This window comes from Panthera onca, chromosome C2, assembly GCF_046562875.1.
Source record: "Panthera onca isolate mPanOnc1 chromosome C2, mPanOnc1 haplotype 2, whole genome shotgun sequence".
Taxonomy (NCBI): Eukaryota; Metazoa; Chordata; class Mammalia; order Carnivora; family Felidae; genus Panthera; species Panthera onca.
In genome coordinates this window covers 131,921,465-131,944,815 of record NC_138347.1, presented here as the reverse complement: position 1 = coordinate 131,944,815, position 23,351 = coordinate 131,921,465, and the positions used below count along the sequence as shown (strand labels likewise).

General features: G+C 39.2%; 1 protein-coding gene and 1 pseudogene across 2 annotated transcripts in view; one reads left to right on the top strand and one right to left on the bottom strand.

Moving 5' to 3' along the window:
- PIK3R4 (phosphoinositide-3-kinase regulatory subunit 4) overlaps positions 1-23,351 on the bottom strand; it is a 198,833-nt gene that overhangs the window by 101,159 nt on the left and 74,323 nt on the right. The window lies entirely within an intron of this gene.
- Positions 3,899-4,486, top strand: LOC132683083 (succinate dehydrogenase [ubiquinone] cytochrome b small subunit, mitochondrial pseudogene; annotated as a pseudogene).

Sequence of the window (23,351 nt, the reverse complement as noted above, 5' to 3'; positions counted from 1 at the left end):
TGAACTTTATACTACATAATCAAATAATAGTTGAGGCAAAGTTTCTCTTTATAAATGATTTCCAACAAATAAATGAAGAAGAAAAGTGAGAAGAAGAATATTACTTTTTGCAACCCCTAAATAACTAAATCATCTGAACATTAAGCATGTATAGTGGCTCAGGGTACAAAAGAGAGACAATCAAACATTATGTGTGTCCTAATGAAGAATATATCACCAACTGTGAAATGATCTTGCTAAAACAATTAAGTCTGAATCTCACTAAGCCTCAAGATCCAAATACCAATTTATAGGAATAAGAGGACCGAGGCACATGTTAAAAGGGGAATATAATCCACAAATCTAACTGTGGGAAGCTACAGGAGTAATTCTCATGTTTCTAGAACAAACAATTGCAAAGAGAAAAACAAGAGATATGAAGAGGAAACCTGTAAATTAAAAGACTCAAAAAGCAAACTTTAAAACAAACAAACAAAAAAAAACCAGGCAAAACTATAGAATTCAGTCTCAAGTCTAGCACACTTGGATTATAAAACTGTAAGGAAAAATAAGGAAGTAAATATCATAAAGTTAAGATAGTGCTTTGTCACGAGGGAAGGATGAGTTGAGACTGGGACAGAACATGTGGAGGAAAATCTCTGTCTTCTGACATGAATCGTGGTTTTAAGGACATTAGCCTTATAATTCACTAACCTGTATAACCACTGGTTAAAGACAGAAAGCCTGTAGAACATAAATATTGCAATATAACAAGATAATGGGAAGAAAAAACTATAATAATACCAATTTGCCTCATGTACATCAATAGATCTGTAAATTGCATGATTCTTATCAAAAGCTTTGAAGGTGCATCAAGTAATTACAAAAACAGTGTTAAAAAGAGGGAATATAGTGGCAATTCTTTTCCCTTTGACTGGAATGTAATTTACTTTGCTGGATGAAAATCCCGTGCATACCAAGCCATGTGTTATTTACCAAGAAAAGTCTGAAACCTTGTCTCCTATCCTGTCATTAAGAAACAAAATGTTAGGGGCACCTGGGTGGCTCAACTTGTTAAGCAGCCAGCCCTTGGTTTGCTCAGGTCATGACCTCATGGTTTGTGGGTTCAAGCCCTGCAGTAGGGCTCCACACTGGCAGTGCAGAGCCTGCTTGGGATTCTCTTACTCCCTCTCTCTCTCTGCCTCACCTCTCCTCTCTCTTTCTCTCGCAAAATAAATTAACTTAAAAAAAAAAAAAAGAAACAAAACATTAAAAGACAAAAACAAATCTGTTCTCTTAAGCTGCAAAAGTGCAAGAATTCCACACATCAGGTCGTGAAAAGAATATAAACGGTTTCTGATGCCATAGAACAAAATTAAATTTCACTTCCACACTTTCGTATATACTTGGCCTCAAAGCCAAACTGTATAATATGTCACATCCTAATTTATTAGTTGACAAATCAAACTTATTACAGAATTAAAAGTAAATTAAGCAGCATGCATTCATTGTTAATTGGGGAATACTCAAGATTTGTCTCCATATATTACTGACATTCAGGAGCGTATTTAAAATAAACTTCATAATACAATAGCTATATAATTTTGCTTCGGTTTGCTCAGTTACAATATGCCATAAAAATGATTTAAAAATACATTCAAAAAGGATTTGAAAGATTACATATTTCTATGAAAGGGGTTCCACAACTTCTTTTTTTAAAGGCTGAGGTAAGAAGAGTCTGGCAAATGCTCGTCCACAGAATAATAGCTCCCCTCTTGACCTGTGTATAGAATCTATCATAATCTGATCCCATTTGCCCTTTACCTTCTTCCTATTCCAGCTATTTTATCCCCACGAATTTCTTGGGCCCTAAAACCTCTCTGACATTAAATGTCATACTATTTTCCAAATCTGCCCAATCTCTCCACAACTTTCATTTGCATATGCTCTTTCCTGACCTTTTTCTCTAATTCCATCTATCAGGCTCCTATCCATATATTGGGTCCCAGTGCAACTGTCTGCTTTTGCTGTTTTTGCCTGGCAGAGTTAGTCAGTCTCTCCTCGGTGGTCCCTCAACCTGTGTCTTGACTTCTGTTACTGAAAATATAGCACCATATTGTAACTGATCATTTGGAACATCTGTCTCCACTCAGGATTGTCAGATAAAACACAGGGTAACCAGTTAAATTTGAATTTCAGCTAAGCAACCAAAAACATTTTAGTAGAAGTATATCCCATGCAATATTTGGGACATACTTATGCTAAAAATTTTTATTTGTTGTTTGTCTGAAATTCAAATGTAACTGAGCTCCCTATACTTTTATTTACTAAGTCTGGCAACCCTAGTTTCCACCATAACATCATGAACAACTTAAAAACTATGTTTTCTGGGGTACTTGGGTGGCTCAGTCAGTTAAGCATCTGACTTGAGCTCAGGTCATGATCTCACAGTCGTGGGTTCAAGCCCTGATTCAGGTTCTGTGCTGATAGCTTAGAACCCGGAGCCTGCTTCGGATCCTGTGTCTCTCTCTCTCTTTCTGCTCCTCCCCCACTCACTCTCTCTCCCTCTCTCAAAAATAAATAAACATTAAAATTTTTGGAAAAAAAAGCCCCTATGCTTTCTTAAGATGCCATTTTGGGGGATGTGTGTGTGTGTGTCTGTATATGTGTACATGTATGTGTACATGTGTATAATTGTCTACATTCTAGATGGATACAAAGGAAACTACTAATAATGGTTATCTCTGAGAAGAAGCAGTGACTTTCTCTTCTGTACTATTTAACTTTCTATCATTAACATATATTAATATTGCAATAAGAACTCATTTTTTAAAAAAAATACCACAAGCAACTTGAGAGGAGGAATAATTATTCCTCTTTATATCCTCATAATGGTTGGCATATTTCCATAGTTTTCAGCAAATGTGAATGGAATAAATGGACGATTGAAGTGAGTCTCTTATGAGAGCACTTTGTGAACTCTGCACTGCCATTTGTTGAGCAAATACCTATTGAGCACTTACACTGACCCATGTACTGTTCTTAACGGCAGCAATAAAGCACTTTTAAAAATGCACTAACAATCTAATACTGCAGCTTTTAAATAATGCTTCCCAGGCTTTCGACTAATGGATTTTCAGGAGGTCATATGGTTGTATCCAGTCTTTGATTATATAGTTTCATTTTCCTCCTTGACCACAAACCAGACAAAGACCCACTCTTGTGGAGTTTACATCCCAGTGGAGATAGGCAAATGATAAGAAAGTAAACAAATATAGGGGTACCTGGGTGGCTAAGTCTGTTAAGCGTCAGACTCTGGATTTTGGCTCAGGTCATGATCTCACGGTTCGTGGGTTCAAGTCCCGCATCAACTCTGTGCTGAGGGTGGAGCCTGCTTGGGATCCTCTGTCTCCCTCTCTCTCAGCCCTTCCCTTACTTGTTTTCTCTCACTCTCTCTCTCTCAAAATAAACTTTTTTAAAACTTCTGAAACAAAAGAAAATAAACAAATACAGAAATAAGATAATTGCAGGCAGTTATAAAAGTCTTCTAAAGACAACCATAGAGGGTAAGGTGATGAAAAATGAAGGCTTCTCTGAGGTGTTATTTGAGATGAGATCTCACTGATGAAAAGGAGTCAGTCTGAGACAATCTGGAAGAACTTCAGAGCAAATGCAAAGCAAGTCAAGGATAGTGAGGAGGAACAAGTTAGTAGTGTTTGAGAAACAGAAAAAAAGGCCCCAGGCTGCAAATCAAAACAGTGCCAGGGGCTTCACAAAAGAAGATATATGCATATGAAGATGTGCTACCATTGGCATGCAGACAAATGTAAATTAAGACTACAATCTGATATCTCTACACATCCACTAGAGCAACAAAAATTTTTAAATCTGGGGGTGACCTTGAACCTTCAGGAGAGAGATGGGGAGTCTCTGGAGGCTGCGTGTCCTGGGCAGTGCCCGAGGAGGCTGAGCTCTGTTGCTACGAATTCCAGTGGTCAGACTTGGCTCGTGTCTCAGCATTTCTCCAGGACTGACCTGCCCCAGGATGGTGTAGAACACAGCACATTCAACCCAACCGCCGTTGGGGTTCCAAGGCTGCATCTCTCCCCTGGACTGGTGAGAGGGTTGGCAGTGTTTTGCTCCTGGGCCTAATTCCAGCTGCTTATTTGAATCCTGGTTCTGTGATGGACTACCCCTGGCTGCAGCCCTCAGTCTCCATAGTCACTGGGGCCTTGGACAAGTGGTTACTATGGTCGAGGAGATGCTTTGCAAAAAGCTGCCAAGGCAGGTGTTTGGGCCCTCTCGGCTTTCACCTTTGCTGGGCTTTGTTATTTCAACTGTCATGATGTGGGCATCTGCAAAGCTGTTGCCACACCGTGGAAGCTCTGACCTTTTTGACTCAACACCTTGAGAACTGATTGTACACCTCTTTGCCTCTGCTCTGTCACACCATTCAACTCACGATAAAGAGGCAATAGCAGGTAAGTCCAATGGTGAGACAAACCTCTTCTCCTAATCACCTGGTTATTTTTAGAATTTAGTCTTTGGGGAAAAGGTTCGAGAGGAATTGTATCCAAGAAATTTGGAGACTGGGTTCCTTATTCTGGTGAGCTTATGGGGTTGTCTCCCAGCTTCTCACAAGACTCACAGGATAACTAAACATCATATATGAGCTTTTTGCCTTTTAGCTAATCAAACTCTTGAAGGGAATTCAGCTTTATTGTTACAATAAATGATCAAACTTCTTTATTTGTCCTGGGAATGACAGAGAAAGGGAAAGATTGTTAACTCATAAGTAAAGACTTTGCAGAAAATCAGTCAGTGTTTATTTTTTTTATGTTTATTTTTATTTTTATTTTTTATTTTTTGAGAGAAAGACAGAGTGTGAGCACGGGAGGGGCAGAGAGAGAGCAAGACACAGAATCTGAAGCAGGCTCCAGACTCTGAGCTGTCAGCACAGAGCCCATCGTGGGGCTCGAACTCACAAACCATGAGATCATGACCTGAATGGAAGTCAGGTGCTTAACCAACTGAGCCACCCAGGCGCCCCAGTGTTTAATTTTTAAAAACTTCTCTCTCTCTTCAGTCGATACCAGTTACAGATGGTTACATGTCCTCAGAAAACCTTAAAATGAGGAAATACTGATATTTCACGTTACTAATTTCTAAATCCTGGAAAGAAGAGCCTGGAGAGCTTGAGTATAGAGAAGTTCCATGCAGGTACTTTAGAGGCCCCTTTAGAGATGGATCAAAATATTACAGATTCTAAACTGAGATTTAATCTTAAAATGCTGTTATTTTACTTGTCCTAAAATAATCTGCCTACAAATATAAAACTGTAAGTAAAAAATTGTTATTTTCACACTCTAGGAATCTTTAATGTGAAAATGTTTTCTATGAGAAGAAATTTTAAAAAAAATAAAATGCTATATGGGGCCCCTGGGGGGCTCAGTCAGTTAGCATCCAACTTTGGCTCAGGTCATGATCTTACAGTTTGTGAGTTCTAACCTACATTGGGCTCTGTGCTGACAGCTCAGAGCCTGGAGCCTGCTTTGTATTCTGTCTCCCTCTCTTTGCCCCTCTCCCACTTGTGCTCTGTCTGTCTCTTCCTCTCTCTTTCAAAATAAATAAACACTAAAAAATTTTTTTAATAAAAAAATAAAATGCTATGTAATAAATTTTTTTTAAATCTGACAATATCAAGTGTTGGTGAGAATGTGGAAGAATTGAAAAATCTCATACCAGCTGGTAGGAATATAAAATGGTATAACCGCTACAAAAAATAACTGAGCAGTTTTCTTATAAAGTTAAATATACATTTTATCATATAATCACATATATTTGTGTGTATGTGCATGTATATGTATGTGTATATACCAAAAAGAAATGAAAATACATGTCCACACAAAACCTGTACACAACTGTTCATATAAGCTTTACTTATAGTAGCAAAACGCTGGAAACAGCCCAAATTTCCAACTGCAAGAAAATGGATCAACTAATTGTGGTATATCTGTACAATGGAATACAACACAGCAATCAAAAGAAGAAAAACTGATACACACAATAACACATAAATCTCAAGAACATTCTACAAAGCCCAATAAGGTAGACCCCAAACAGAACATACTGTATGATTCCATTGATATGAAACTTTGGAATAGGCAAAGCTAGTTTACAGTCATATCAATAGTATACTGGGGACAAAAGTGGAGGTGGAGTGGGGAAATTAACTGCAAAGAGTATGAGGGAACTTTTTGAGGTGATGGAAATATTCTCGATCTTGATTGTGGTGATGGCGATAGCAGTATAGACATTTGTCAAAACCCAGCAAACTTGGGTTCAATACGGGTACATTTTATATGTGAATTACAGTTCAATAAAGTTGATATTTTAAAATGTGCTACAAGAAACTATGTATTAAAAGTGCTGAGGGGCGCCTGGGTGACTCAGTCGGTTAAGCATCCAACTCTTGGTTTCGGCTCAGGTCATGATCTCACGTTTAGTGAGTTCAAGCCCTGCATCAGACTCTGTGCTGATGGGGCAGAGCCTGCTTGGGATTCTCTCTCTCTCTCTCTCTCTCTCTCTCTCTCTCTGTCTCTCTCTCTCTCTCACTCTACCCCTCCCCCACTCATACTTGCACTCTCTCTCTAAGTAAATAAATAAATAAACTTAACAAAAAATTACTTAAAAATTTTTTTAAAGGGCTGAAAAACTTGAGTGATAAAAGATGAGGGGAAAAATTGGCATGCTTCCTGGAAAAAGGATTTTGAAGGGGAGAGACACCAGTCCAAGGAGAGTAAAGCACAGGAAGGAAGGCCAAGAGTAAGGAATTCAGACAGAGGGAGAAAAGAAAAGATTATTCCTTTATCAAAAAATTAATTTCAAAATATAGTAATATTGCTGAGGGTTTGGGCTTTTATTACTTTCTCAACATTGTTTAGCAGCAATAAGGCACTTTAAGAAATGCACCAATGATTAAATATTGCAGCTTTTAAATAATATTCCTCAAGCTTTTGCCTAATGGATTTTAAGGAAGTTGAATGGTTGTATCTAGTCCTTGACCTACACTGTTTAATTATCCTTATCGACTGACTCATGAAATTCTATCATGTGCAGTGGCATGCTATAAATGAAGCTTTGTTCCTTTTGTGAAATTGAGAGCTCTCTGCCTTTCCTCCTGGCTCATGATCAAGAATTGGACTGCATCTTCTCCCACTGCCTGAGAAAGAAACCTAACAAGACAAATGACCATGAAAAAGACATCTTGATATTCCATCAGAAATCCAGATTAGCATCTCTTATGTAAGATTTTTTTAAAAATATGCAACGAAGGGCACCTGGCTGGCTCAGTTGGAAGAGCATGTGACTCTTGATCTTGGGGTCGTGGGATGGAGCCCCTGTTGGGTGTAGAGATTACTAAAAAAATAAATACATAAACTTAAAAAAAATTAAAAAACCAAAAATAAAAACACACAATGAAACTAGATTTTAGGAATGCCTGGGTGGCTAAATCGGTTAAGCATACGACTTCGGCGCAGATCACGATCTCATGGGTTTGTGAGTTGGAGCTCCTTGTCGGCCTCTGTGCTGACAGCTCAGAGCTTGGAGACTATCTCAGATTCTGTGTCTCTCTCTCTCTGTGCCTACCCCGCTCGTGCTCTGTTGCTCTCTCTCAAAAAGTAAATAGACTTAAAAAATTAAACAAACAAACAAACAAACAAACAAACAAAAAAGCACCTAGATTTTAGAATCAGGACCAGCCACACCAGCAGGAAGAAAGGTGGCTGGGAAGTAGGGGGTGATTTCTGGACAGCTGGAAGACAGGGCTGCCCCTTAAAATGTACCCCTTTTGCTGACTGGGGGCCAAGAATCTGCAAGACGGTGTCATTCTTGTAACTCGAGGCATTTTTGAAACAGATGACCCTTAGGGGTCCCTGACCTTTAGGGACCCCTTCAGGGTCATTCTCTTACAGAAGGTGAGAACCCAAACCATTTACATTCATACAGCTTACTCTCTACATTAACGTGACTTTACTATTCCACTGGCATCATCAGTATGATTTTGCTGTTTTAGGAAACTCAAACATTTAACCTTTTAAAACAGCATTTGAAAACTTAAGGTTCAAGGGCTAAAACAGGCCTGTATACATGTTTTACTCAGAACTCCTGGTGTTGTATTTGTATGTATACATATATATAACATGCTTTTTATGAACATATGTATGTATATATACATATATATTAAGAAAGGGTATAAAAGGCTCACTGGTGGTATCCTCTCTAGCTCACCCATCCAAGTAAACTCTTCCTTTCACTACCTTTGGTCTTTTTTTTTTTTTAATCTTGGTTAACTTTTTTCTTAAGTTTCTTTATTTATTTTGAGAGAGAGAGAGAATGTGTTTCAGGGGCAGAAAGAGAGGGAGAGAGGGAGTCCCAAGCAGGCTTTGCATGGCCAATGCAGAGCCCAGTGCGGGGCTTCATCTCATGAATTGTGAGATCAAGACCTAAGCCGAGATCAAGAGTCAGAAGCTTAACTGACTGATCCACCCAGGTGCCCTGTTTTATTTATTTATTTATTTTTAAAATTATGTTAGTTTTAGAAAACTGATAATATAAATTATTCTTGTCCAGATAAATGCAATTTAATTGTGTCCAGTGAAATGCAATTCGTTGTTGCATAGATGAATAGATAGGTCCACTTGGTGGATCCATTTTGCACCTATTTGGAAAATTCATTTCAAAATTCTTTATGCCCTGTAAGTTTCTGCTCTTAATAAACTGTCTCTTGAACTGGTTGTAACATCTTACTGGTTACCTTATTAACGACTTAAACAAAATATTTGACACATGTACATTTTATAGTTGATTTTATCTTTTTAAAAAAATTAACTTTGGGGGCTCCTGTGTGGCTCAGTCAGTTGCGCATCCAACTCTTGATCTCTTCTCAGGTCATAATCTCGCACTTCATGATACCAAGCCCCACGTTGGGCTCTGCACTGGCAGCACAGAGCTTACTTGGGGTTCTCTGTCTCCCTCTCTCTCTCTGCCCCTACCCCACTTGCACTCTATCTCTTTCGCTCTCTCAAGAAAAAATCTTTTAAATATACATAATTTGGGATATCAAGAGGAGAAAGTTGAGTGAGTCATTACATAATTGCAATTCCTGATGTGTTGGCATCTTTGATTCTTGCCAGGTCTCTCTCTTGTTTGTTTACATTCATAATTTCCTTTTATCCTTATACCTCCCATTCTTTCCCCACCCCAACCCCAGAAAACTCTTTTAATATGTATAATACATATCTTTTTCTTTGAATGCAGTCATGTTTTTTAATTGAGGTCAGATATATATTTTAAAGTGCATAAAGTCTCTTAATCTTAGGTATAAAGCTCAGTGAATCTCCACGTAATTACCACCCAGACATAGAATATTTCCAACACTCTGTTAATGTCCCCTTGTGCCCCTTCTCAGGCAATATTAGCAGGCAATACAGCTATCACCTGCCCCTCCCCCCTCAGAGGTGCCACTATTCAGTTTCTATTGCTATAGATTAGTTTTGCCTGTTTTTGAATATTTTACATGTTCTTGGACATGTCATACAGTATATGCTCTTCATCATCTGCCTTCTTTCACTCACCATTATGCCTCTAAAATTCATCCATGTAGGAGTAGTTTATTCATTTTCTATTGTTGAGTGGTGTCCATTTTATAAATCTACCACAAGGTATTCATTCTCTTATGGAAGGTGAGAACCCAAACCATTTACATTCATACAGCTTACTGTCTACGTTAATGTGACTTTACTATTCCATTGGTATCATCAGTATGATTTTACTGCTTCAGTAATCTCTTGTCCAGGAAGATAAAAATTGCAAACCACTTTTTTACTCATTCCAGCAACTTCCTGAAAGAAACTCATCAAACAATAATTTATACTTTTCGTCGCTTTAAACCCTTTGCTTTGCCTTGCTGGGTCTATCAGTCCTAAACTATTGCATCATTACCCTTACCTAGTTTTAACCAAGATCCACTTCCTTATGTTGAAAGACTCCCCTCAAAGCTGACTTCGAAATGTCAGTAACTATCTTGCCTTTGTTTGCCCTTCCCACCATGAAGCACTACAAAGATTTTGTGAGGGTAGTTCTTGACTCAGTTTTGCCTTTTTTTTTTTTTAACTCAGTTTTGTCTTATCAATAGTTGATTTGGCAATAATTTATGGAACCATCATTCAACAAGGGGCATTTGGCTTATCTCTCATTTTTGGCTTTTACAAATAAAGCTGCTTTGAACTTTCTTATACTGGATTTTTTTATGGAAGTATCCATCCATTTTTGTTAGATAGGTAGCTAGGAGTGGGCTTGTGTGCTTGTATTCGTGTGTGTGTGTGTGTGTGTGTGTGTGTGTGTGTGTGATTTTTAAAGTGGTTTTTTGGAGATATAATTCACATACCACACAATGTGTCCTTGTGTTCTAATTTACCTAAATGGTATCATGTTATATACCTCACTTAAAAAATTTGAAGATTTTACATAAAATCAAGCTTTCCAGCTTTTCTTGAAAAATTAAGAGAACACCTGGGTGGCTCAGTCGGTTAAGCATCTAACTCATGATTTCGCCTCAGGTCATGATCCCAGGGTTGTGGGATTGAGCACTTCATCGGGCTCTCTACTGAGCGTGGAGCCTCCTTGGGATTCTCTCTCTCTCTCTCTCTCTCTCTCTCTCTCTGTCTCTCTCTCTCTGTCTCTCTCAAAACAAACAAACAAACAAACAAACAAACAAACAAACAAACACAAAAACCCTGGAGTGCCTGGGTGACTCAGTCGGTTAAGCATCTGACTTTGGCTCAGGTCATGATCTTGTGGTCAGTGAGTTCAAGCCCCGCATCGGGCTGCGTCCCGACAGCTCAGAGTCTGGAGCCTGCCTCAGATTCTGTGTCTCCCTCTCTCGCTGCCCCTCCCCTGCACATGCTCTGTCTCTCTCTCTTAAAAATAAATAAAGCCTTTAAAAATTTGTCTTTAAATATTGAAATAACTGGCAATACTAGGTCAGCATTCCCTTCCTCGTCACAGTATGTGACTGGAGCTGAGAAGGAGCTATCTACCCCCTCTCCTCGTTTAAGTCATCCATCTACTCCAGTGGGAATTTTAGTTGGTAATCTCTGTTCTAAGTACAAGCCTTGGAAGGGTAACTCTTTAAGTGCTTATTAATTTTATTTCAGACAACAAGAACAGGTTTTACTGGAAGCAATAGGACCACCAGGAGACCCCACTGCCACTGATGCTGGGAGGCAGCAAAGGCAGAGAGCAAAGATGACTTAAGACATCTTGATCTATTTTGCAATTCTCTCCAGAAAGAGACTGGCAGTGGCAAAAGGAGAAGCATGATTATAGAAAAAGACCCAAGTCAGTCTCCCTTATTTGTTATCGCCATAAGCAACGTTTATGGAACATTTTTTGCATATAGGGTGTTGTAGATGCAAGGAAGAGTTAAAATAGCTCCCTACTGCTAAACCAGAAGAGTTTAATCTAATCCATATGTTATAAAAAAAAAAATAGTCATTGAAGACTAATAATACAGCTTTTCTATTATGCCGGTAGGTATGAGAACAGAGCAGAAGAGAAATCAAATACACTTCTACACAATCAATGGGGCCCATTGACTCCAAGGGCTGGACAAGACTCTATGCTAATTGAAAAAATCTTTTACTCCTCCGAATGGGTTTTGGTTATTTTTTTCCCAGCCTAGAAAGAGAATGTCTGTGTTTGGGCAGTATGTTTGTACTTGGTATAATTAACAAAAGGAAGTGGTCTGTCTGTGCCTCATACAGGGAATTGCAAAAGGGCAGCCACTTCTTCCCCTCGTCCAGGGGAAAGAGAAATTGACTTTTTATTTCCCTTCCTTAGAAACCTGTGCTGGGGTACCTGGGTGGCTCTGTCGGTTAAGTGTCCGACTTCAGCTCAGGTCATGATCTCATGGTTCGTGAGTTCGAGCCCTGCATCGGGCTCTGTGTTGACCTATCAGAGCCCGGAGCCTGTTTTAGATTCGGTGTCTCCCTCTCTCTCTGCCCCTCTCCCACTTGCACTCTCTCTCTGTCTCTCAAAAATGAATAAATGTTCAAAAAACAAAAAAAGGTGGAGAAATTGCCTAACCGTTTCATAAATGAAATTTGACTCTACCTGTTTGCCTTGATATGACAGTCTTAGGATAACTGAATGATCCATGGGGCAAAAAAGGGAGGCTTTAACCACCCATCCTCATGGCAGCTCAGCCTATCATGTGCACTGAACCTTAGAAACACCAGCACTACACACAGAAGGAGGAGGGTAGCTAACAGAACAGAATGAAACACCTAAGATGCTGGGGGAACTCTGGTAATATGGAATTTTCTGCTTGTCCCTGTAGCTAAGAGGATACTGCCTTCTGAAAGGGGAAGGGAGGGAGACCGCCTGGGTTGCACTTACATTGTTTAAGAGCCAAATAACTCATACCCACCATCATTTGTCATGGAGCTTGATGAGAATCAAATGACTCCATCAGATGTCAGTCATGAAGACAGACAAATGAGACAGCTTGTTATGCCAGACTAGTTCTTAGCCGCCCAGAACAACCTTGGGTTTTGCAGGCAGCATTTGACTTCCAGGTGTTCAAAATGCGTGATCCTCAATTCTTCAGGCCGGGGCCTGTTGCTTTTACCTTCTTCTCCAGAGCAGTACAGGTCCACCATGCTACAAAATCGAGAGTGCTGAGTCTCAAGCTCCACTCTCTACTCAGCCTCCCTTTCTCTGACCCTCTGTGATGCCTTCCCAGGTTCCCAGCGTGTCTGCCCCATCTTCAGCTTCAGCCCATCGGTCAACCTGGACTCCCATATTTCAACCCACAGATGTGTGTTCTAATTCATCACCAGTCTTTTGTCTAATTCATCACCAGTCAGCCCAAATTCCCTGGATCTCCTCTTGAGAACTATCTCAATTAGTAGACAGGTCAAGTTTCCTGCCTCCCTTGTAGGTTTTGGAAAAAATTAAAATGAAAGGCATCTCAAGATATTATTCCAATCTAATTCAAAAGCCTGCAGTGCTTTATATAATTTTCTCTGTTTCTTAAAGACTTTATTGGCTGCTTTCTGTACGCCAAGCACAGGGCTAAATGTTAGTTTGGGCATTATCTTATTGAACTGGCATTTCTATGTTTCTAGGGATGTATCCTCAATAAGCTAATGCTTGGAACAGTTCAGAAGGTTACAATTACGGATTCATTCATGTTTTTTAAATGCAAAGTATAAGCCAATTTCCTAAACTACCTCAGTCATCAGCTCTAGTGGACTAAAATCAAGTAGACCTTTATGGGTGAATTTGTGGGAAACATTAAGGATATAAAATACATTTAGGCAATATTAGAAAGGCATCATAGAGAGAATTGGTTTAATGCCCTCCATTTTCTGTGCAATAATCTGTAGCTGCTGCCCCTCAAAACTTAACAGTTTCAGTAGGGCAAGACATTTCTTGAGGTCATAACCACACTTCAACATTTACATTGCACTCTACGATTTAATAAGTTCATCCAACTCGGTTTCCCCGTGGAGTCAGCCCAGTGACACATGTGTAGAAGTGCTGGATAAAGCTGATCTCTAGATGAAGCAATCCCACAGAACACAGGAGACGTAGGGGCTCCCATAGTCTGTCCCATGACTAGCTCCCATAGTCTGTCCCATATAGTAAGAGTTACAACTTCTTCCTGATAAACCCATCAAAAGTTGAAATGTAAGTCGAAAATGCATTTAATACATCTAACCTACCAAGTGTCAGAGTTTAGTCTCGCCTACCTTAAACATGCTCAGATCACTTACATTAGCCTACAGTTGGACAAAATCATCTAACACAAAGCCCATGAATAGCTCATGTTTAAAAAAAAAAAAGAGTTACAACTTTTTAGAACTGCCTTTCACAAACCATAAAGTTACAGGATGTATCTAAAATTCTAAGTCTTGGGCCGCTTGGGTGGCTCAGTTGGTTAAGCATCTGACTCTTGATTTCAGCCCAGGTCATGATTTCATGGTTCATGAGTTTGAGACCCCACATCAGGCTCTGTGCTGACAGTGCGGAGCCTGCTTGGGATTCTCTCTCTCCCCTCTCTCTCTGCCCCTACCCCACTTGTTCTCTCTCTCTCAAAATAAATAAATAAACTTAAAAAAAATTTTTTTAGGGGTGCCTGGTGGCTCAGTTGGTTGAACGTCTGACTTTGGCTCAGGCCATGACCTCATAGTCCGTGAGTTCGAGCCCTGTGTCGGGCTCTGTGCTGAAAGCTCAGAGCCTGGAGCCTGCTTCGGATTCTGTGTCTCCCTCTCTCTCTGCTCCTCCCCCATTTGTGCCCTATCTCTCTCTCTCACACAAATAAGTAAGCATTAAAAAAGGTTTTTAAAATTTTTTAATAAAAAAAAAATCTCTAAGTCTTTTCAAATCTGACATTCTGATCCCATTAATCTTTCATCACACAAGGTATATAGTTACCAAGCTGAAACATCTTTGGAGGCCAGGCCAAAGAAATGAAGTGGCTGAATATGATGTTGAAGACAAGGGGGAGGAGGGGGGACTTGGGAAGGGAGGACTTTACTATCAACTCCCCTTCATTACATTCTACATTCTCAGATATGGACTTCAGGTTTTCCATCTTGTACAAAGGACTAAGTAAGCATAGCCTCAAGTCAGGGCCCCTGCCCCCAGCACCTGCTTCCAACTACAGTGCCATACTCAGGCCCCTCAATTATAGAACCCCTGATGCTGCAGCTAGCCAAGGACAAGTATTGGGAGTGGTTGGACTTTGGCAAACTGGAGACCATGTACCCCATCTGGAGCCCTCAGATTACATTTACTAGCTCTGTGTGCCCAGCTCCCAGCCCCTACGTGCCTTGCTGCTAGTGTTTCACCCCTGTGACCTTTGGAGGTTTGTTCTTGGGCCCTGGAGTTAATCCCTGATAAAGACAAGTGCCTAGAGATTATGGCCTCCCCTCTTCCTGGTCATCCATGGCCAATGGGGTAAAGGTTATAAAAACCCATTTCTTTTACCTCTAGGAAAGATAAATTCTGAAGTATCAATTATGCTGTAGTGTTCCCAGTGGAATCAGGCTGTCCGGCATGTCACCTGAAATCATATCCTTGTTTGGCTTCTTCCCCTGCCTTATTTTGCTTCCTGACCCCTTTATCAGTTTCTGTCAGAAAGCACTTTCTTAACTAATTACTTGCACCCAAATCCTTGCGTCAGACACTGCTTCTGGGAGAACCCAACTTATAATAGGATCTAAATGAATTTATACGCAACTTTTAAGAAAGGTTATTGTTCTGTCAAAGTGTATCAGAGAAGCAAACTTAGCCAGTAAACTGCCATCTCTGGCTTAGTCTAAGAAAAAGTTTTATTCCTTCTGGTGAAGAAAGCAGGGACTCAACAGAGGTGCTGAAGAATTTCACAAAGATGTTGAGAGACTCCAGAGACCTGTATGGCTATTATAGCCTATGGCCATTATAGGCTCTTAGGTTTCCTAATGCATTTGGTTCTTTCTGCTCTGTATATCAATACCCGCTATAAAGATTAGAGAACAGGAACAAAGTGGCTAATTCTTGGGCTGCTTTATGATGCAGAGTAGAAACTACTTACTCTTTCCATATTTTAAAGACTCCACCGTGTTCTTTGTATTAACAATGCCTGGCCTTTATTTAGTGTAACATAGCCTTCCAAGTGCTTTCCATGATCTTATGCAACTCCTACAATATCTCTGTAAGGTAGTATTATTATCCCTATTTCACAGATGAGGAAACTGAAGCTCTGAGATTTAAGTCAGACAAACACAATTCTAAAATATGATTTTTTTCCAGCCTATAGAAAGTTGGTAAAAGACTTCTTAGAATCAGAGAGTAATAGGAGAAGAGCATGTGAAAATTGAGACAGAGAATTAGAAGCGAATATACAAAGAGAAAATTGGATGTTTACAGGAGAAACCAAAGAAGTTGATATTGTGAAGAGTTGGGAGAATAAGCAAAATGGAGAGAAGACATAAAACGGTGTGGTTCATAAAAAAGGTGGAAAAATGGAGAGAGGAAAGTTTGGGGAGGGGTGAGGACAAAGACCCTCTCATGAAGAGAAGTGGGAAAGAGCAGGAAGGGTCAGAACTGAGGCTGGCAGGTGAGTTCTAAGGGTGACAAAGGTCATAAACAATGCCAGTGAGATGTCAAGACAGTGCCAACAGAGGCATGAAAGAAGTCCAGAGAGCTGTCCTGCCAGTGCTGGAAAGGGCAAAGAGCTAACAAACTGGACCAAGATTGGGCCACGCCAGGCACAGAGAGGTCTGTGATGGGCAACAGGCAGAAGCCGATAAGGAAGCAAAGAGTGCTTAGCAAGCTAGGATCAGGCAGCTCTCAGGTTTTAGGGATTCCACCCAAAATGTTAGTTCCAAAGGATTAGCCATACTGGGCAGGGACTATGGCTTGGGAGAAATGAGAGGTGTTGGAAACTGAGGTCTGAGCCACACAGATCAAGTCTGAGCTACAGGCCTGACAGGTTACTAATGTGGCCCTATACTTTTTTCCTATTTGCTGGTCAGTTTGATCTCAAACCCTGAGGTCAGCTTTGAGACTGTGGAGCACAGTGGTTAAAAGCATAGACCCCCAGAGCTAGTCAGTGTCGGTTCATATCCTCGTTCTGCTACTTGCTAGCTGTATGACCTAGTGCATCAGTTTCCCCATCTGTGAATTGGGTCTAATAATACTATGTACTTCATAGAGTTATTAGGAGAATTGAGCTAATATATGCAAAGTGGCTAGAAGAGTGGCTCATATATGGTAAACATGATGTAACTGTCAACAGTTCTTTAGGGTGGAGGCTGCAAATGGTATAGGGGGAGGGGCTACGTGGCCAGGAAAACAGGCAAGCCATTACAAATGGGATGCTTGGAAAAATGCTTAAGAACAGAATTGGTATAGTATCTTACCAAAGGCTGTTGGATGCCATCAGAAAGGGATTACGGACATTCTGACAAAAAAAATCAGTCAGATTTGATAGTTTCATTTTTCTCTGTGGCCTTGAAACTTCACTAGGTTGAGAACACATTCCAAGTCTTTGAGAGTCTTTAAAAGGTCAGGAACTTGGCAATAAGCCTACACTTTGTCAGCCCTTGCTCTTTATTTATTCTGTGCAAAAACAAAGAACTTCAATTCTATTAATGCCATGAGTCTAACAAACCAGGATATTTTCTATAATCTGTCCTGAGTCCTTCAACCTCCACCTAGAATTACATGTGCCTCCCAGTCAGAGAAAAAATGGAAATGTGATTTCAATTGTATTTGTCTTTTTCAGTGGGAAAGGATGGAGATGGCTTTTGTTATGCCAAAGTAAATTCAGAGAAATGAAAAGAGTTAGCTAGATTATTATTACGTATGTACATGAATTAATTACAAAAGCTTTTGGTCATGAGCTTTCTTTCATTTGGGAGGACAAAAAGGAAGTCTTCCCATGGCTTTAGTTTGTTCAGAAGACTGGTTGGAAGGAACAGAACAATCACAGGGATGCTCAAACATCTAGGAATAGCAGGACACTGTAGGATCATACATAGGATCAGAATTTGATATTCACCCGGCACTGATTTTGAAGTCCATGGCCATGTGATGGACTATGCTAATCATGTTTTTACCACACATAATTTTTCATACCATAGACATATTTCAAATGCTAACATCACAAGCTATTTGAAAGAGAATTAGTTAATGGTTCAGTTTTTCTGTTATATGCAATACTGCAATAGCAAGCCATGCATAAAGTTGAATTAAAATATTAATTTTCCAAGAGTTCTGGGAGTTGCAAGTTTTATTTCTATAGATATTTAGCACATCCTTAAAATGAGCTATAACTGCTGTGATGGTTTTAGTAGAACTCCCCAAAAAGCTTTAATTTTTTTCCCAGCCAGTCTAGGTTCTGGCTAACACTGGAGTGGCAGAGAGCTAAATAAAAGGTAGTAAATTTGTTCACTGAAACCGTTTTCCCAGTCTGAAAGATAATGGCAGTGATAGCCCAGCGTGGGAAAAAGATTTGAAAATAACCTCAAAACCAATCTGTGTCCCTGCTGAGACTTATAGGACACAAAATGATTTGAAGATGGGGCAGTCAGCCACGATCCTCAGTAAACAAACATTTCTAGAGGGTCTATTGCACAAAGGTCATGATATTAGGTGTTGAAGGAGATCCAAAATAAACAGAACTCAAAAATGCTACTTCTGAGAATGTTTGTAATCCATTTGTAGGGAGAAGAAACACAAACATACTTGAAATGAGATAAAACTTCAGAATAGATGTGTGTCTCATTAGGACATCCTCTGTTGCAATTAGAGAAAACCACTTAAACAACGGAAGGATTTGGGCTCATGTACATGACCAGTCCAAAGGTCAGGTGGACAACCGTTGGTTTGATTGATCAGCTCTGCAATATCATCACAGTCCTAATTTCTTCTGGTGTCTCTCCATTCTTTCTCCTTTAGGCTGGCTTCTCTCATAATCCTGAAATGGTTACCACAGTATCAGGCTTCACATCTGAACATCACAATGCCCTTCTTTAAAAAGAGAACTTGGGGGGCACCTGGGTGGCTCAGTCGGTTGGGCGTTCGACTTCGGTTCAGGTCATGATCTCACGGCTGGTGAGTTCAAGCCCCACGTCAGGATCTGTGCTGACAGCTCAGAGCCTGGAGCCTGCTTCCAATTCTGTGTCTCCCTCTCTCTCTGCCCCTAACCCACTTGCATTCTGTCTCTTTCTCTCTCAAAAAGAAATAAACATTAAAAAAAAATTTTTTTAATAAATAAATAAATAAAAACAGAATTTGGGGTGCCTGGGTGGCTAAGTTGGTTGACCATCCAACTTCGGCTCAGGTCATGATCTCGCATCCATGGGTTCAAGCCCCACATTGGGCTCTGTGCTGACAGCTCAGAGCCTGGAGCCTGCTTTGGATTCTGTGTCTCCCTCTCTCTCTGCCCCGCCCCTGCTCACGCTCTGTCTCTCTCTGTCTCTCAAAAAATAAAATAAAATGTTAAAAAACATTTTTTTTAAGATAAAATAAAAACAAAAAGAGAACTTACTTCCCAGCAACACAAGCCAGAGTCTTGAAATTTATTCTGATTGAGCATCGTAACTACCATGACCACTTGGGTAATGGATGTGTTCATTAACCTAAGAGAACCACAAACCCTCCACTAGAACCAGGGGAAGAGGGAGCTTCCCTTCCCCAAACTCTTGGGCTGCATGAAGGATGAATACATAAGCAAAGGAGAATCTGGGTACTGTTAAGAAAGGGGTAGGGGTGCCTGGGTGGCTTGGTTGAGCGTCTGACTCTTGATTTCTGCTCAGGTCATGATCTCATGGTTTGTGAATTCGAGCCCTGTGTTGGGCTCTTTGCTGACAGTGTGGAGCCTGCTTGGGATTCTCTTTCCTCTCTCTCTCTCTCTCTCTCTCTCTCTCTCTCTCTGCCCCTCCTCTCACTTGTGCTCTCTCTCTCTCTCTCTCTCTCAAAACAAATAAACATTTAAAAAATTAAAAAAGAAAGGGGTAGGTATGGACACTGTGTAGGCAATCACCCATCTCCACCCCAGAAATTCTGAAATCTCTCCTAGAAATGGTTCTCTAACATTTCACAGTTAAAATGGTAGTCATTTTGTTGAGCTTCAATTACTTGTTGCAATTTAAGCTAATTTATTTTTCTTTTATTCAGGATGGAGCTGGAAAGACACGAACCCCTTCTTTTCCTCTCATCACACGCCTTCATGTATTTGAAGAGAGCTATTAGATAATGCCTGCAACTGTCATACACCCATTTCAAATAGTTTGAATTCCTTTTATTTCTTAAAACTTGCCTGAGAATTACCTATTTTTCTCCTTTAAGATTTTTATTTCTCTTCTCTGGGTGCTCTTCAGCGTTTCAGAATGTGTTGTTAAAGTGGAGTAACAATCTCAGTGGAGCCCAGTGCTCACTGTAGCTACCGTTCATTGAGAACCTATCATGCACCAGTAGACTTTGTGTTCTTCATTCTTTAGCGAATTTAATGCTTACAATAATGCAATAAGATGTGTGATATTACCCATATTTTAAAGATGAGAAAACTGAAATTCAGAGAGGTTAAGTAAATTGCCCCCAAGCATGACATAGCAGAGATTGGATTAGAACCCAGGATTCTCGGATTCCAAGGCCTGCTTTATTTTCAACAAGCCAAACTGCCTTTAAAATATTAATAGTCTAGCTTGAGTAATCCGAGTATAATTGGTGCATAAAAATGATTCCTGCACATTATGTTAATTTAAGGAAAGAATAAATATCAGCACCTGTAAGCCTGTCACTTGGGAATCATTTCAAGGTTAATATATTAAAACAAAATATCCTTCTTCAGTATTCAGATTGTGCCCCCCCCAAATCACTTAATTCTCCTCTAAAGCCAAGTTTATGAAGTGATGTGGGTCAAATGGATTATAATATAGAAATGATTAATGATTTGCATATGCTAATAACATTTTTATAACTCTACTTCAAGTCTTGTCGATTAACTGATTTTAGACAAGGTTGCTTTAAATTTCAAAATATAGGAAAATGAACAACTTTTGCTTTCAAAATCAGTAGAAATTCACTGACTAAGCACTTATTGGAAGGGGTTAAAAGTTAAAAAAATGCAAACAATTATGTAATGTTGAGTTTAAGGGATAAAGGGCCTCAATTAAAGCCATGCCAAAAAAAGTAATTAGGCTGCACATCATTGTCAGAATGAACTGGAACAAGAAAAATGAAAAATCTGGTCAGGAAAAGAGAAGGAAGCATCATGGTGCTGTCACCCTATATTAGCACAAAATTATCTTCACGGTGATATTCTTTTTCCTCTCTCTCTGGGTGGAATACTGCCTTTCACACATTTGCAAATGTCACTGACAGTCTCAACCCAGTCTTCCTTCTGACAATCAAAGCATTAAATTTCCAAACACCTTTGTGATCTCTTTTTTTTCTAAAACCACCAACAGGATATATAGTCAATAGGATCTGCTTGGGTCATGTGACCTTGAGAAGAACACTTAGCCTTGATTCAGTTTTATGATTTTTTTTTAAAGTTTATTTTTGACAGGGAGAGAGAGACAGAACATGAGTGGGAGAGGGGCAGAGAGAGGGAGACACAGAATCGGAAGCAGGCTCCAGGCTCTGAGCTGTCAGCACAGAGCCCGATGCGAGGCTCGAACTCAACGGACCGCAAGTTCATGACCTGAGCCAAAGTTGGATGCTCAACCGACTGAGCCATCCAGGCGCCCCAACCTTGATACAGTTTTAGAAGAAAAGGAAGCTTTATCCTGAATTACATGGCAATACCCAATTAATTTAATCCAAATATTGTGATTTAATGGAAATATTTTCAATTGCTAAAAGAAATGTTTACATGTTTCCACTCACTCTAACATATTTTTCTGATTTACTTTATACCTATTTATTACACAAACATTATAATGAATTATATGTTTGTAATATAACAATTATAATGTTTATTATATAATAATTATACAAAACAATGTCCCCATTTTGTTAAGGAGGCACAAAAACATTTCCACTAGATTAACAAATCAATTATTTTTCTTTTTTCAGGTTCCTCTCTAATTCATGTCTCTCTCCCTATATATATAATTTAAATTTTGTCCTAATTTTAATACAAATACAAATTTTGTACACTGCATTATACATTTAACACTGGGTGATAAACATTTTACCTATTGCTATGAGCATCACAAGTATTTTTAATAATTTCATGATATTAATATAATTTCTAAGACTTAACCACCTTTTATTGTTGTATATTCAATTTTTCCTGATTACTAATGAAGCTGCCATGAATTGCACCTTAAATAAAACGTTCTCTGTACTTTGATATTTTCTCAGGCAAATTTCCAAATATTTCACTACAATTATTTTTAAGTGTGCCTGATTCAGTCACTACTAACCCTTCAGTAGGATCCCTCAGGATCCCCACAGAATGTGTCACTTTGGCATGTGGATTATTTTGAGCCAAAGCATTTGAGACCCTGTGGGCTCAAGAGAGATTTTTGCCTCTCCCTTAACTACATAGAGGACTCTAAATTGAGAGTCTTTCCCAGAATAAGGGTTATTGGCAGAGATAAATTTTATCTGAATAACCCCCTTGTATGGTAGGGCAAACATCTAATTACCAAACATCTTATCACTCTATAAAGTTCATTCCTTGTTAGAGGTCACATTTAGGCAACAGGCTCGAGGAATGGAAACTTTTATAAGGCAAAAGGGCCAACAGTGACTAAGCTGAATGCAAACAGTTTCATTAAGGGACACACCTTGAAATGGCCATAAGCCCTAGCTAACAAATGGGCTCCTTACAAACAGGCACAGTTACCAAAAAAGGGAAAATTCCATATATTCCCATCCTTCCTCACTCCACCCAGCCTATACTTACAGCCCCTCAAACTGCCTCTTAGCAGACATTCTCTCCTTTACTGTCCTGCCTGATGCTCCCTTGTGGTGTATTCAATAAACTTCTATCTCCTTTGTTCTACGTTAGGTGAATTCTTTCATTGTCCTTGCCACCAGCCCCTATCTAATTGGAAGGTACCACATTCCTTTCCTCTGAAATCCCAGACCCCTACCCCTTCTTCTTAGTTTAGAATGACATGTATACCTCATTTCGCCTGTTTTTGGAATTTCCATGTCTATGTGGATTCCCTATGTGTAAGCCTATTAAATTGGATTTTCTCCTGTTAATCGATGTGGTGTCAATTTGATTCTTAATCCAGCTAAAAGGACCTTTGAGCAAACAAGAATTCTTGCTCTCCAATACTAATAAAAAATTAGCTATTAGTAAAAGATTAGCACAATAACTTTAAAGTCCACTATCTTGAAATAAAATAATAGGCAGCCTGTTTTTATATACTCTTCAGTAGTTTTGATAGATTTTAATGAAGCTTGGAATGTGTCTGTGTGTGTGTGTATATATATATATGTATATATATATATATACACACACACATATATACGTATATATATCTATATATGTATATATATACACATATATATGTATATATAGATACTCCAGGCTACATATGTAATTAAAACATTTCCAGCAGCCACCTTAACAAAAATTAAAAATAAATGGGTGAAATTAATTTTAAAAATATTTTTTATTTAGCCCCACATATCCAAAAGATTATCATTTCAACATGTAATGAATATGAAATATTATTGAGATATTACATATTCTTTTCATAACAAGTCTTCAAAATGCTGTATGTTTTATACTTACAACACGTCTCAATTCAGATGCTAAATTTTCATTAAAAATTCTTTTTTTTAAC